Below are 15,580 nucleotides of genomic sequence, written 5' to 3' on the forward strand. Positions count from 1 at the left end.
TCCCACACTCAGTCATGTCATGGTTATCTTATTTGCATCTTGATGGCAGCTATTTAAATATGTTTTAAATGTTCGTATTTAGATAATATATCTTTGATTGGCACATTTTCTTTTATCCTTATTTCTTTTGCTTAGGAGGAATCCCCTCATTGAAATGTTGAAGTGGTCAAACACTATTGCCTCCAACGTCGGCTAGTGTTATGAACGTTAGTCACAAATAGATTGAATGCAACAGGGAATGCTAGTATATGGCGTTGGCAATTTTCTTTGCAGATTGGAAACTGGGGGGCTGTACGGCGGGCAAGCAATTACAGGGGAAACAACACTTACAACGCACTACCTTTACAACAAAACTTTTACAACGCAACATCCATTACAACGCATGCCATTACAACGCATGCCATTACAACGCAACCATTACAACGCATGTCATTACAACGCATACCATTACAACGCATACCTACACTATCCAACACTTACCCTATTGTTGCACCCCCTGGAGTTAGAATAGTAATTTTTACCCCTACAGTATCCAATACTTACCCTACTGTTGCACCCCCTGGAGTTAGAATAGTAATTTTTACCACTACACTATCCAACACTTACCCTACTGTTGCACCCCCTTGAAGTTAGAATAGTAATTTTTACCCCTACACTATCCAATACTTACCATACATGCAATGTAATGGTATGCGTTGTAATGGTATGCTTTGTAAATGTAGTATGCGTTGTAGTGGAATGTGTTGTAAAGGTAGTTTCAAAGAATTTGTTGTAATGGCATGCGTTGTAACGGATTGCGGTGTAATGGATGTTGCGGTGTAAAAAATGTGTTGTAAAGTTATGCGTTGTAAAAGTATGCGTTGTAACAACATACATCCAATTACAGTGATGCATGAGAACCTGTCTCTTGGTAATAAATATTTGCATTATCACTCAATGGAAACACTCAGTTGTAATGTGAACAGTAGCTTTTGATTGTATTATTGTCGTATTGCTTTGTGCAGATTTGAACTATGTACTAGATAATTCTGTGTTGTCATTTAATGTAAGACAATGGAAAAATAAGACCAATAAAGATATATATTCTTTTTAAATGACAGCAGCGCAAATTTGTATTTCCTGGGCTGGAAGTTGATAAGATGAATAAACTAACAATGAGGCCCCTGAACAAAATGACATAGCGAGAGTGGTGTGACAGTACACCCCCTTCCCTAACCAATCGAATGAGGAGAAATTGTATGTCCTGACACGAATGTGGGTTGGTCTTTTGGGTTTTAGGGTATAATTGAGGCTCCCTGTAGGAGGGTTTATGGAGGAGTTGTGTGGTTTCCTACCTGCGTGAGGAGAGGCCCATGTTGCTTTCTCCTATTCTTTAACTGGCTGTTCCTGTCTGTTGATTCCTGACTTCTTGAGGGGCTTTACTGCTCTTGTGGCCAGAGAGTAGTTTTCCTATTTCCTATTGGGTTAGTATAGATAGAAAACTGAATTTGTATAATCATTTGCAATGTATTTTGTCTCTGAACCTTTTGTCTCTTCGCCTTTCTGCTCCTTTATGCACAATTATTGAGATGCAATCTAATGTTTTTTCTCTATTTTTGTTTCCCGTGATTGTCTATGATTCATACTGAATTTGGTTTTGATGAGCATTTCACATTATTTAGATAAAGCATTATAAATATACAAATAGGTTTGTCTTTTTTAGAGGTGTTTATCCTTGATTTGTAAGTACAATGGAATCAGATATTAGTTTGCCAAACCCTGTCAATTTAAATAAAGATTGCATCGCCACAAATTATATGCTGAGATGATGATATAAACTGGATTTTGGTAAGTTCGGTATTTCACTCATCCAGCATGAAGGGACTTGTTGAGTAATGAATTCTGGCCTTGACTGTAGAAATGTATTAGACCCGGATCGCTGAATCAGGGGTTTATAGCAATTTTCTTTAGCTAAAGCCTTGAATGCCTTATATATTCTTCTTTTGAAAAAAGTATTGGAAGCACTTACAACATAACAATATATTGCATGCTATTTAAAACTGATTTTATAATTTTATTACCGTGTTTTAAGTACATTACATGTAAACATCTGTAATTCTTACTGCAAGTTGCACGGCACTGGGGGTACAGTGAAAATGCATGCAATATCATCATTACCATGCTGTAAATCTGCCCTAGTACCATGCAAATATAATTTAAACCCTTTGAAATGGGGAATTACCATGTGGGGTGTAAAAACACATGAATTTCCAAATTTCTAGGGATTTAACTAATACATTTCTCACCTGAACTTTATCAAGGCTGACATAATAAACGTGGCACATAAAAACACAGATAAACACACACAAAATCCCATTGGTAAGCTATATTCCTTCATACACAGAGATGTTAATCAAGTATATCTAATTCAAAGACACATACATTGTGCTTGCCAGTCAGCTAACACTTACTGATCAGAGATGGGCACTGTGGCTAGATTCAATGTAAGTATAACATATCAAGATCTTTAATCCTGCTTAGCTCATCACAGATAAAGCCACATTGCAATGAATGCCCAGCAACCCTTACTTAGCTTTGATTTACAATAGGACTACACAAGCCCGCAGACTGGTAGGTTCAGTGAAAAGCTAAAATCTTAAATTCAAGCCAAATCCAGATAAATGTGGACATAACAAATTGGAGTAGTGAGTAATTCCTTCAGCAATCTCCTTAAATAAGAGCTGGTTCTGTGACCCAATCCCAAACACTGCTTACTTAATCCAGTTTCTTAAGGAAGTGTCAACACTTCTCTGTAGTATCTACCAGCACCCAATGCTGAGCGTGGCGAGACTCAAGGATTATCTTTGACCCCAACATAAACAGAAAAGTCATGCACAGTAGCATGTTGTTTGTGAGGCACACAAATCAATTGCTGGGCCCACTCTTACTTCTTGTGAACAGTTGCTAACTTTACTAGGTCTTTCTGGAAGATCTACATGGGGCATTTGCATGTTTTAGTTGAGTAGTTTGACTTTTCCCAGATAGGGAGTTCATCTTCGTTTGTCTAGTGGTGTAGGGTAAGGTAATTATCATTCCTTTACTATGTCTTAATTGAAAAAACATCAGAATGTGATTACAAATGTGGACTCCTCATGCAGAAATTTATTTCTGAGCACGAGCTGGACACAAAAAGCTGTCCCAGGCACACAATAAGTAATTGTGTATGCTAAGTTCACTTTATTATTATTATTATAGGGGATTTATAGAGCGCATGGCTGCCCTAAGGCTTCCCAGCGCTGTGATTAGTAACTGATCATACACCGGTAACTTAAAGATGTTGCTTGAATAGCCAGGTTTTGATATGCTTTCGAAATAGCAGTTCATTATCCAGTTTCCTGCACTCTACTGGAATAGAATTTCAGAGTTTGGGGGCCAGATGTGAGAATGCCCTTCTGCCCCATCTTTCTCTCTTGACTTTAAATTCCAAGGGGCGATGGCTGCAGATTGACCCGATGCCTTGCCTCACAAAAGTCTGGCATACAACTTGCTTTACTTTTCCGTGCCATTGCTGCTACACTAACATCTAGGCTGCCAGCCTTCCTACAGTTATCGCACAATATTTTTCACGTTAGGGTATGAAGTTTTGTTATCATTCCATATTAGACACCGGGCCAGTCAAAGCGTGGCAGGCCAGTGCCAGGACACAGAGGTTATTTGAAAGGTAGAAGAATTACCATTAATACCACAGGGCTCAGAAATTCAAAAACATGTCAAAAGTACCAAATCCCGTTATCCAAAAAGGGCAACGATCTTGAGGAGGCATGCAGAGCAGGTTCCAATGGCCATGTCTCCAGTACATGTGTAGGGTTAGATAGGTGGATATGGTCCCAGTGGTTTTAGCTTCATGAGAGTGAACTGCCATAGGCCTTGCTGGTAGATTTTCTCTTTCCCTACCTTGCAGGCTACATATTGCCCAGTTACCCCCAGTGTCTTGGTAAGACCCGAGTACCCAATGGTTGTGATTGTCTGCAAGGGCTCCACAAATGGTGTAGTGGAACAAATTAAAAGTCTTCATGTTGGCCAAGCAGGTTAGAGTGAGTTCCTACAGAGTAGACTTACACGAGCAGAACACATGAATTGAATTTGAATTTAAAAGAATTTATAAAAGCGCACGTATACCATGCGGTTTCTTGGCGCTGGAGGATGCTAAAACAAAGGGCAGGAGGGCGGGTGCCTAGGACGAAAAGGCTTACCGGAAAAGGAAAGTTTTAAGGGCTCTACAAAACTCCATGTAGGAGGTAGCCGATCTCATGGCGAGCGGGAGTGTGTTCCAGAATGATGGGGCGAGGACGGAAAATGTCAAGCCTCCCATTCTGCATTTCTTAAAGCGAGGAACTGAGAGAAGGCATTTGGAAGAAGAGTGCAGCTCTCTAGTAGGGTGATAAGCCTGGATTGCAGAGGAGATGAAAGCAGGGGCCGTCCCTGCATGGGCTTGAAAAGTCATACAGCCCATCTTAAAGAGAGCCCGCTCTTTAATAGGGAGCCAGTGTAGTGCTTTGAGTAAAGGGGTATGAACACAAAAAGGTGGTTGGGCCCAATGGGAGGGAGGGTAGGTAGGGCCACACTAGAGTACAAAAAATATTCACCTATGCCTCCAGCCTCTGAGTTAAACAACACTTTGTTATGGATAAACAATAGTTTATTAGTTTACCCTTGACATTGGTTTATGTCTTTGACTTATACTTTAGTTAGCAACAATTCTTTTCATTGTTTCTTAATCGACAGACATGAGATCACCATCAACCTCATATCCAGCCATATAAAATTCATACAGTGATTTGTGCATATATACAGTGCAAAAATAATAGTAATAATCACAATCAAACACAATTAAGGAAGAATATTCAAAATCATAACATGGACAAAGATTATCATGAACAAAAATCGGAGAATAAACAGTTCACAAGAACCAATCACAATTAGGAATCGTGCGAGAATAGGCAGTTTTGTCTGGAAGTTCTACTCTCGACTCATCTCAAACACAATCAATATGTGCTATTCACGAGAGAAAGCTCAATTTGTGCAACAGTCGTATTGTCTCTTAGTGATAGTGAAAATGCCGACGCGTTTCAAATCCTGGAATTTGTTTGCAGGATTTTCATCAGGGCGCTGTGATTGTGGTCCATGGGAAACTATTTATGGGAAAAGGAAAGAACGATTTCAATGGAGTTGTTACCTCTAGCCATTTTTGACGAAAAAAGGGGGCCCGAGTGGACTTGCGGGTTACCTTATTATTATGGTGCCATGGGTCCTGGTGGACTTGAAGGATCGTCTATGCCACGTGAAGTTTGGGCTGCAACAGAGCACACCGTGTAAGTGTCATACGGTAAAAGAAAATTATTGTTTGGCGGGGGGCTACGGGGAAGAGAAAAATTACCTTTAGATGAAGCCGTCCTTCGGCGGGTGTGCCGGAAGCGGAGCTATTAATTCTCCATACTAGCGTAGTATATCTAGAAATGGGAAAATTTAAAAGAAGGATTGGGGTGAGTCAATGTGGCCGTGGCCGCATTTAAAAAAAAAAGATTGAGTGTATCGCCGGGGGACTTACTTGTTTGCGGGAGCGCATTGGCAGGCTCGCCGGTAATGGAAACTTTTTCAATGTGGATCTACGAAGCAAGGAGGGAACGGGTATAAATTATCTCATGAGATTCAACAGACATTGCGTCCTGTGGACGAGATGCGGGGCTTGAATCTTACCGTTAAGTGGCGCGAAGGGCTCTGCTGTTTGACCTTGCTTGGAACCGGCACACTGTTAGTGTTTGCGGCTATCCTGTGCCGAGCCGAGTACCTATAGCAAGAACCATGTGATGTCCACTCGTCCAATCAGGGACAAGGCCACTTATGGTGCATTGTGGGAGTTGAAGTGCAGAATCGGATTTAGGCCCGATTTATTTCACTAAGGGAGTTGAGGCCCGTATTGACGCTATCGAATTTGAGAATTAAATATGCCTCTTTGCGGAGTAGCATGGTTTCTACATCTGGATAGCGCTTTGGGTCAATCCAGACCAGTGCTGTCCATTTGATGTCATTTTCAGTATGGTTGTTGTTCAGAAAGTGTTCCACCATTGGCGCGGATATGACTTTTTTCTTGATGCGAGAACGTTGTTGGGTGATTCTCGCATTGATGGGTTGATTTGTTTTCCCAATGTAAACTCTGTTGCATGGACAAACCACTGCATAGACGATATTTCGGGTTTTGCAATTTGTGAACACCTCGTGTTTCCACTTGGTGCCATGATTGATAAAGGTGTCGCCCTCTAATGTGGTGGAGCATGATACACAGTTCCCACATTTGTGGTGCCCACGAAGAGGTTTCAGGTTCCACTGAGCTATGAGGTCACTTCCCGGTGGAGGAATGTAACTGTCTGCTTTGATGAGATGTTGACCAATGCTCATATTTTTCCGCATTGCAAAGATGGGTTTTGGAAGGGGGTACTCAAGGGATTCCAATAAGTGCCAATTGTTGCGGATAATGTTTTTGAATTGGTTTGTGTGTTGACCAAACGTGGTCACACACATCAATTTGTCCAATTCTTTCTTTTGTTTTGGCTGTAGAAGTGTATTCCTGGGGGTGTACTGTGCCCTATTCTTGGAATGTTTGAGCAATTTTTAGGGGTACCCTCTTTCAACCATCTCATTGCAAAATCTGGTTGCGTGTGAATCAAAGTCTTTGAGGTCGCTGCAATTGCGTTGAATCCGTAATAGTTGGCCGTAGGGCAAATTGTCCTTAAGGCATTGCGGATGCGAGCTGGTGTAATGAAGGATTGTATTCCTATCAGTTTGTTTCTTGTGCAAAGAGGTCGTCAACTTAGACTCACTGGTGCCTACTGTGACGTCAAGGAAGATAATTTCTTTTGGACTTGAGTTCAACGTGAATTGGATGTCAGGGTGCCTAGAGTTGAGCCATACGTGGAATTGATCAAGTTCCGTCTGGCTCCCCTGCCACAGGAGCCAGACGTCATCAATGTATCTCAGCCATTGAGTGATGTGGTGCGAAAAGGGATTATTGCTGTGAATAAATCTCTCCTCATATTGGGCCATATACAGCACCGCCAGCTCCGGCGCATATGGACAGCCCATGGCCGTCCCTTTGATTTGTATGAAAAAATTGTTCTCAAACTTAAAGTAATTGCTCCGTAGAGTAATTTCAGCCAATGTGAGGATGAATGAAGAAGGCACCCGGTGGGGTCTTTCTCGTTGTTCAAGATACAACTCAATTACTTCAAGTGCCTCGTCTTGAGGTATCTGAGTGTATAGCGAAGCAACGTCCATTGTCGCCATTAACTCAAAAGATTCATCAAATGTGCGCCCCTCAATTCGGGTGATAAAATCTGTGGTGTCCCTAAGGTGCGATTTTACTTGTGTTATGCATGGTTTCAGAAAAAAGTCAATATATTTTGAAACGGGTTCAAGCACAGAATCGCACCCGGACACGATGGGTCTTCCAGGTGGTGCCTTCTCGTTTTTGTGAATCTTGGGTAAGAAATAGAGTATGGGTGTCCTTGGTGATTTTTTATTGAGATATTCAAACTCTTTAGGCCCCAAGAACCCCTCGTCCAAGCCTCTCTGCGTGTCAGATTTCAGATCACCAATTGCTTTTTGGTTAGGTTGAAAACTTACTTCGCTGGTGCTGAAATGACGTCAACACAAGAAACCACTGGACTCGAAGTTATATCCAAATTTACTCCGACATCCAATATTCCAAAACAAATCATTGCTTTTGAACAGGCGGTGTTGTCCTCACTCACCAAACTTGAAAAGAAGAACAGTTTTGTCAAAAACAACATCAGTAAAGGTATCCAAAAAGCAATTGGTGATCTGAAATCTGACACGTCAATTGTAATTAAGCAAGCAGATAAAGGTGGGGCGGTGGTCCTTTGGCCCCGTCCCATGTACCTCACTGAAGGGCAATCACATGTAAACAATCGGGAGTGGTACAGACCGTCCAAAGAAGATCCCGTCCTCGCCATTCAGGATAAAATAAGCAAAATCACGCAGAGAGGCTTGGACGAGGGGTTCTTGGGGCCTAAAGAGTTTGAATATCTCAATAAAAAATCACCAAGGACACCCATACTCTATTTCTTACCCAAGATTCACAAAAACGAGAAGGCACCACCACCAAATCAAAGGGACGGCCATGGGCTGTCCATATGCGCCGGAGCTGGCGGTGCTGTATATGGCCCAATATGAGGAGAGATTTATTCACAGCAATAATCCCTTTTCGCACCACATCACTCAATGGCTGAGATACATTGATGACGTCTGGCTCCTGTGGCAGGGGAGCCAGACGGAACTTGATCAATTCCACGTATGGCTCAACTCTAGGCACCCTGACATCCAATTCACGTTGAACTCAAGTCCAAAAGAAATGATCTTCCTTGACGTCACAGTAGGCACCAGTGAGTCTAAGTTGACGACCTCTTTGCACAAGAAACAAACTGATAGGAATACAATCCTTCATTACACCAGCTTGCATCCGCAATGCCTTAAGGACAATTTGCCCTACGGCCAACTATTACGGATTCGACGCAATTGCAGCGACCTCAAAGACTTTGATTCACACGCAACCAGATTTTGCAATGAGATGGTTGAAAGAGGGTACCCCAAAAAATTGCTCAAACATTCCAAGAAAAGGGCACAGTACACCCCCAGGAATACACTTCTACAGCCAAAACAAAAGAAAGAATTGGACAAATTGGTGTGTGTGACCACGTTTGGTCAACACACAAACCAATTCAAAAACATTATCCGCAACAATTGGCACTTATTGGAATCCCTTGAGTACCCCCTTCCAAAACCCATCTTTGCAAAGCGGAAAAATATGAGCATTGGTCAACATCTCATCAAAGCAGACAGTTACATTCCTCCACCGAGAAGTGACCTCATAGCTCAGTGGAACCTGAAACCTCTTTGTGGGCACCACAAATGTGGGAACTGTGTATCATGCTCCACCACATTAGAGGGCGACACCTTTATCAATCATGGCACCAAGTGGAAACACGAGGTGTTCACAAATTGCAAAACCCGAAATATCGTCTATGCAGTGGTTTGTCCATGCAACAGAGTTTACATTGGGAAAACAAATCAACCCATCAATGCGAGAATCACCCAATACCGTTCTCGCATCAAGAAAAAAGTCATATCCGCGCCAATGGTGGAACACTTTCTGAACAACAACCATACTGAAAATGACATCAAATGGACAGCACTGGTCTGGATTGACCCAAAGCGCTATCCAGATGTAGAAACCATGCTACTCCGCAAAGAGGCATATTTAATTCTCAAATTCGATAGCGTCAATACGGGCCTCAACTCCCTTAGTGAAATAAATCGGGCCTAAATCCGATTCTGCACTTCAACTCCCACAATGCACCATAAGTGGCCTTGTCCCTGATTGGACGAGTGGACATCACATGGTTCTTGCTATAGGTACTCGGCTCGGCACAGGATAGCCGCAAACACTAACAGTGTGCCGGTTCCAAGCAAGGTCAAACAGCAGAGCCCTTCGCGCCACTTAACGGTAAGATTCAAGCCCCGCATCTCGTCCACAGGACGCAATGTCTGTTGAATCTCATGAGATAATTAATACCCGTTCCCTCCTTGCTTCGTAGATCCACATTGAAAAAGTTTCCATCACCGGCGAGCCTGCCAATGCGCTCCCGCAAACAAGTAAGTCCCCCGGCGATACACTCAATCTTTTTTTTAAATGCGGCCACGGCCACATTGACTCACCCCAATCCTTCTTTTAAATTTTCCCATTTCTAGATATACTACGCTAGTATGGAGAATTAATAGCTCCGCTTCCGGCACACCCGCCGAAGGACGGCTTCATCTAAAGGTAATTTTTCTCTTCCCCGTAGCCACCCGCCAAACAATAATTTTCTTTTACCGTATGACACTTACACGGTGTGCTCTGTTGCAGCCCAAACTTCACGTGGCATAGACGATCCTTCAAGTCCACCAGGACCCATGGCACCATAATAATAAGGTAATCCGCAAGTCCACTCGGGCCCCCTTTTTTCGTCCAAAAATGGCTAGAGGTAACAACTCCATTGAAATCGTTCTTTCCTTTTCCCATAAATAGTTTCCCATGGACCACAATCACAGCGCCCTGATGAAAATCCTGCAAACAAATTCCAGGATTTGAAACGCGTCGGCATTTTCACTATCACTAAGAGACAATACGACTTTTGCACAAATTGAGCTTTCTCTCGTGAATAGCACATATTGATTGTGTTTGAGATGAGTCGAGAGTAGAACTTCCAGACAAAACTGCCTATTCTCGCACGATTCCTAATTGTGATTGGTTCTTGTGAACTGTTCATTCTCCGATTTTTGTTCATGATAATCTTTGTCCATGTTATGATTTTGAATATTCTTCCTTAATTGTGTTTGATTGTGATTATTACTATTATTTTTGCACTGTATATATGCACAAATCACTGTATGAATTTTATATGGCTGGATATGAGGTTGATGGTGATCTCATGTCTGTCGTTTAAGAAACAATGAAAAGAATTGTTGCTAACTAAAGTATAAGTCAAAGACATAAACCAATGTCAAGGGTAAACTAATAAACTATTGTTTATCCATAACAAAGTGTTGTTTAACTCAGAGGCTGGAGGCATAGGTGAATATTTTTTGTACTTGAGTAAAGGGGTGGCATGGTGAAATTTAGGTAAACCATGAATCAGGCCGCCTGATTCTGCACTAACTGAAGGCGTTGAAGGGCATAAGCGGGAACACCGTTATACAAGATGTTCCCGTAGTCCAACCGCGATAGAACCATCGCCATAAGGATCAGCTTAAGGGCCGGGAGAGAGAAAAACCTGGAAATCTTCTGGATAGTGCGAAGAATGAAGAAACAAGAGGAAACAACAGAACTGATCTGGGAGTGAAGTGTGAGATGTTGGTTTAATGTGATACCTAGTGTTTTAACTGAGACTGAGGGAGAGGGAGGGGGACCGAGAGAGGAGGGCCAAAAAATGGGGGACCAGGGGCTGACGCTGCCACCGGTCAGGACTAACTCGGTCTTATCCGGGTTTAGTTTGAGTTGGTTACAATTCATCCAATCCCAGATAAACAGCATGACCGATTGGAAACTGTGAATACTGGCTGATGAGGAGGAAAGATTAAAAATAAGCTAGTGGTCATCGGCGTATTTATATACCGTGACCTCCATCCGTTGTAGTGCAAAAAAAAGGATATACAAATTAAACAATAAAGGGGTAAGTGGAAGACCCTTGGTGGACACCGCACTGCACTTTGCAAGGAGGAGCGGAAAAGTCAGCCAGATGGACGGCCTGGGTCCGGTCGCTCAGGAAGGAGCTAAGCCAGGCCAGTATCGGGCCCCCCATGCCCGCCGCCTTGACACGGGACAAAAGAATTGAATGGTCAACCGTGTCAAAGGCGGCGGACAGATCTAGAAGGACGAGGGCCTGAGGGGTGTTTGTATCCAACCCCTCCCTGAGCTGGTCCAGAACAGAGATGACAACCTTCTCGGTCAAATGTCGAGGGCGAAAGCCTGACTGGCAAGAGGCAAGATATCCACTGTCTTCCACAAAGGAGCTGAGTACCTGGGTGACGTAGGACTAAAGGACCTTGCCCAGAAAAGGGAGAAGGGAAATTGGCCGATAATTTGCAGGGAGGAAGGGGTCAGCTCCAGGCTTCTTTAAAATGGGAATGATGGTGGCCGCTTTATGAGGGGTAAGGACTATACCTTGTCTGAGGGAATCATTCATAAAGGTAAGGGGGGGCAAAAACGAATCAGATTTTTTTTACACAGGACGTGAGCTGGACAGGTGTCAGCAGGGGATCTTGACTTAACAGGAGCCAGGAGAGGAAGAAGAGTTTATTTGGTCAGCGGCTGTATATGGGTAAGGACAGACCTATTGGGCGGAGGCTGGGGATCACAGAAGGAAGGGGAAGTGGGGGGTATGTTAGCCTTGATCAATGCGACTTTCTCATCGAAAAATTTGTTGAGGTAGTCGCACAGAAACTGAGAGGGGGGGTTTGAGGGATATCCTATCAGAGGAGGCCAGCACACGCACGGTGGCAAAGATTTCTCTTGGCTGGTTCTCTGCTGCAAGGATCCTCCCCGAAAAGTATTCGGTCTTAGCGTGGAGGATGTCCCTTTTATATTCGTTAAGGACAGCCGTATAACGTGCTTTAAGAGTAGGACAATAGGCAAGCCTCCAAGCGCGCTCTGCTTGGCGCACCTCCATTTTTTTTGCTTTAAGGCCAGGGGAGAACCACTTATTGGCATCATGGGCGCATCTAACCGTGACGCGCTTCATGGGGGCCACTTGGTCACAAGCCGTCGAAAGCCAACTATTGAGCATGGCTACTTGAGACTGAGGGGCAAGGCCAGCTAGATCCGGGCACGAGGTTGACAAAGAGGCACAGAGGGAAGGGATATCCACTCTACTCCAATTCCTAGCCCAGGTATTTCTGGGGAAGGAAGGTTTTTTTGCTAGGCTGAGGTCTAAGAAAAAGGAAATCAGAAAATGGTCAGACCATGCACACGGAGTGACGGAGGGGGTGGTGACCGGGACATTAATAGTCCAGATTTGGTCCAGAGTGTGGCCATAAGAATGGGTGGGGGTATGGGCCTGTGAGACAAAATTAAGACTAAGTAGAAGGTGAGAGAAGTCTCTAGACAAGGCGTCCTCTGCCGGATCGTTAGGCCAGAAATTAAAATCCCCCAAGACTAGGACCGATGCATTGTTAACTACCAATGTGGCCAGTAAGTCCTGAAAGGCGAAAATGAAACCGGGGATAGGCTGGGGTGGGCGATAGACCAACACACACGTGATAGGAACCTGAAAGGAAGCAGGCGTACTACTAAACAGTCAACTGCTAATATGGGAGGGAAGGAGAGGACACATCGAAATGGAGGGCCATGGCCAGGATCCCTTGGACACACCTGAAACTAAGAAGATGTGCTCTGTCCCCATCCCCATATCCAATGTCTGACTCTCTTAGAAGCATAGCAGCGTCACCAGCATATTAGGTAGAAGTCTCCTGCTTGTCATACTGGAGAAGAAGATGTACCCCTGAGAGATACCGTTCATGTTGTCGGTAGTGTCTACTGTTTTTTGTGTGTTTGGTTTTGGATGTACCTCCACCATTCAGTGCCTGTGGATTTCTTCCATAATTGGGTCCTCCTTGCATGAGCATGATAGACTGATATAACCATTCTAAGTTATATCAGCCCCCTACACTCCAACTGGCTTAAGGTGTATGGTCTCTATCAGCTCAACCGTTTCTGCCCATGCCCAGTACTGCAGCTAACATCACTGCCCATGAGTACCTGACTAAACCAAAAAAAGGCAAAACTGCAGTCTGATTCTGCTTGCACTCCAATCTGATCTGCAACTAAAAAATATGTCATTCCCTACTAACCTGTTTTGAGGCTGTGCATGTAGACAGAATTGGTAAGTTTACGAGAATCTAGACCCCTGTGTGTGGCACAGACGACACTGCATACTTGTGACAGAGATTGTCCAGTACCTCTGAGTCTCCCAGTAGCCAGGAAATGCTCCCAACATGATTCCATGCCACCCTTCAGAAGCACTATAAGACAGGTCATGGACTCGAAGGAAGTGCCGTTGAGGTGAAAGTGACACATTGGTGAAATTAGGTAAAAAAGAGATGTTCAAACTTCACACATCAGATAATGTGATCTAATCCTATCATGGTGTGGGAATGTTACTGTGTCAGCAAATCCAGAGTTCCATTTGAGACTCAATCAATAAGAGTTGCACAGTCCAAGAGCACCATGGTGGTGGTGACCCAAAACAATATCAGTGTCATTTGGAAGGCCTTTGCATTGAAGAAATTGACACTGCTTGATGTCCTAGATTGACAAAGACGTTTGGTGTCTTCTGACCTTCTTGACTTGGATGATGGGGAGAGAAGCTGCATGGTATTGACTGGAACTGATACCTAGATAAACTGCGATCAACACGGGATGAGCAGTGTTAATGAGGCACCAGGGCTTCCATTTGGAGTGATCGAATGACCTGAGGACTCTCATGTGTCTCCCAGTACTAAAGCTCTGGGGTCTCTGTACTAAGATCTGCTCCAAAACCATCCATCAGACTGAGAGACTATACAACATGGTAGCCTAGCTGTGCAGCTATTCATGTTTTCCTTTGTTCATACAGTGGACAGTTATGTGGTTCTCTAAGGAGGGTCCTACATCCACTGAGCTGTGGCAGCACCCACCCCTGACACCAGGTGTGGAATCACATGGTTAATAAATTGTCTTCACGCACTAGTGCAGCTGGTTTCAAACTCATGCTATGAGATTCTGGTGTGAGGTCTTAGACCCACACACCAGCGAAGGCCACACTGAGAACAGGTTTGGTGCCCGATCCTTCCTGACTATATGGAGAGATGATCAGTATCTCAGCTGCGATTTTTACCTTTTTGTGTCACACATTTGATAAGTTGGTTCATTGTTTTACCTCTATAGTGGTGGTCTTGGATTCACCTTGAGCCTACTAACCAGGGACTTGGGGTTTACACACCAAGGTAGCCCCGGGTAAGAGAAAGACCACAATGGTCCCAGTTGAACATGCAAAGTCATACTGCATGTTGCTTTCTGGAGATATGTGTGCCTTTTTGAAGGTATCCACATGGCTTTCTGGAGATACGCATGCAGCTTTTTGGGGATGTCCGGGTACCTTTCTGGAGATATCCATGTGGCTTTCTGAAGATATACAAGTGGCTTTCTGGAGATTACTGTGTGATTTTCTGGAGATATCCGTGTTGCTTTTTGGAGATATCTGTGTGGCTTTCTGGAGAAATCCATATGTCTTTCTAGAGATATTTGTTTTGCTCTCAGGAGATATCCATGTAGCTTTCTGAAGAAATCCATGTGTCTTTCTAGAGATATCTGTTTTGAATTCAGAAGATATCCATGTGGCTTTCTGGAGATATGTGTTTTGCTTTTTGGAGATATCGGTGTGGCTTTCTGGAAATATCTGTTTTACTTTCTGGAGATATCCACGTGGCTTTCCGGAGAAATCCATGTGACTTTCTGGAGATATCTGTTTTGCTTTCTGGAGATATCTGTGTCGCTTTCTGGAGATATCTGTTTTGCTTTCTAGAGATATCTTTTTGCTTTCTGGAGATATCTGTGTGGCTTTCTGGAGATATCTGTTTTGCTTTCTGGAGATATCCCTGTGGCTTTCTGAAGATATCTGTTTTGCTTTCTAGAGTTATCTGTTTTGCTTTCTGGAGATATCTGTGTGGCTTTCTGGAGATATCTGTGTGGCTTTCTGGAGATATCTGTTTTGCTTTCTGGAGATATCCGTGTCGCTTTCTGGAGATATCTGTTTTGCTTTCTGGAGATATCTGTGTGGCCTTCTGGAGATATCTGTTTTGCTTTCTGGAAATATCCATGTGGCTTTCTGGAGATAATCAATCAATCAATCAGAGTACTTGTAAAACACGCTACTTACCCTTGAGGGTCTCAAGGCGCTAAGGGGAGGGGGTGCTGCTACTGCTCGAAGAACCAGGTCTTGAGGAGTCT

Source organism: Lissotriton vulgaris, chromosome 11 (assembly GCF_964263255.1).
Source record: "Lissotriton vulgaris chromosome 11, aLisVul1.2, whole genome shotgun sequence".
NCBI lineage: Eukaryota > Metazoa > Chordata > Amphibia > Caudata > Salamandridae > Lissotriton > Lissotriton vulgaris.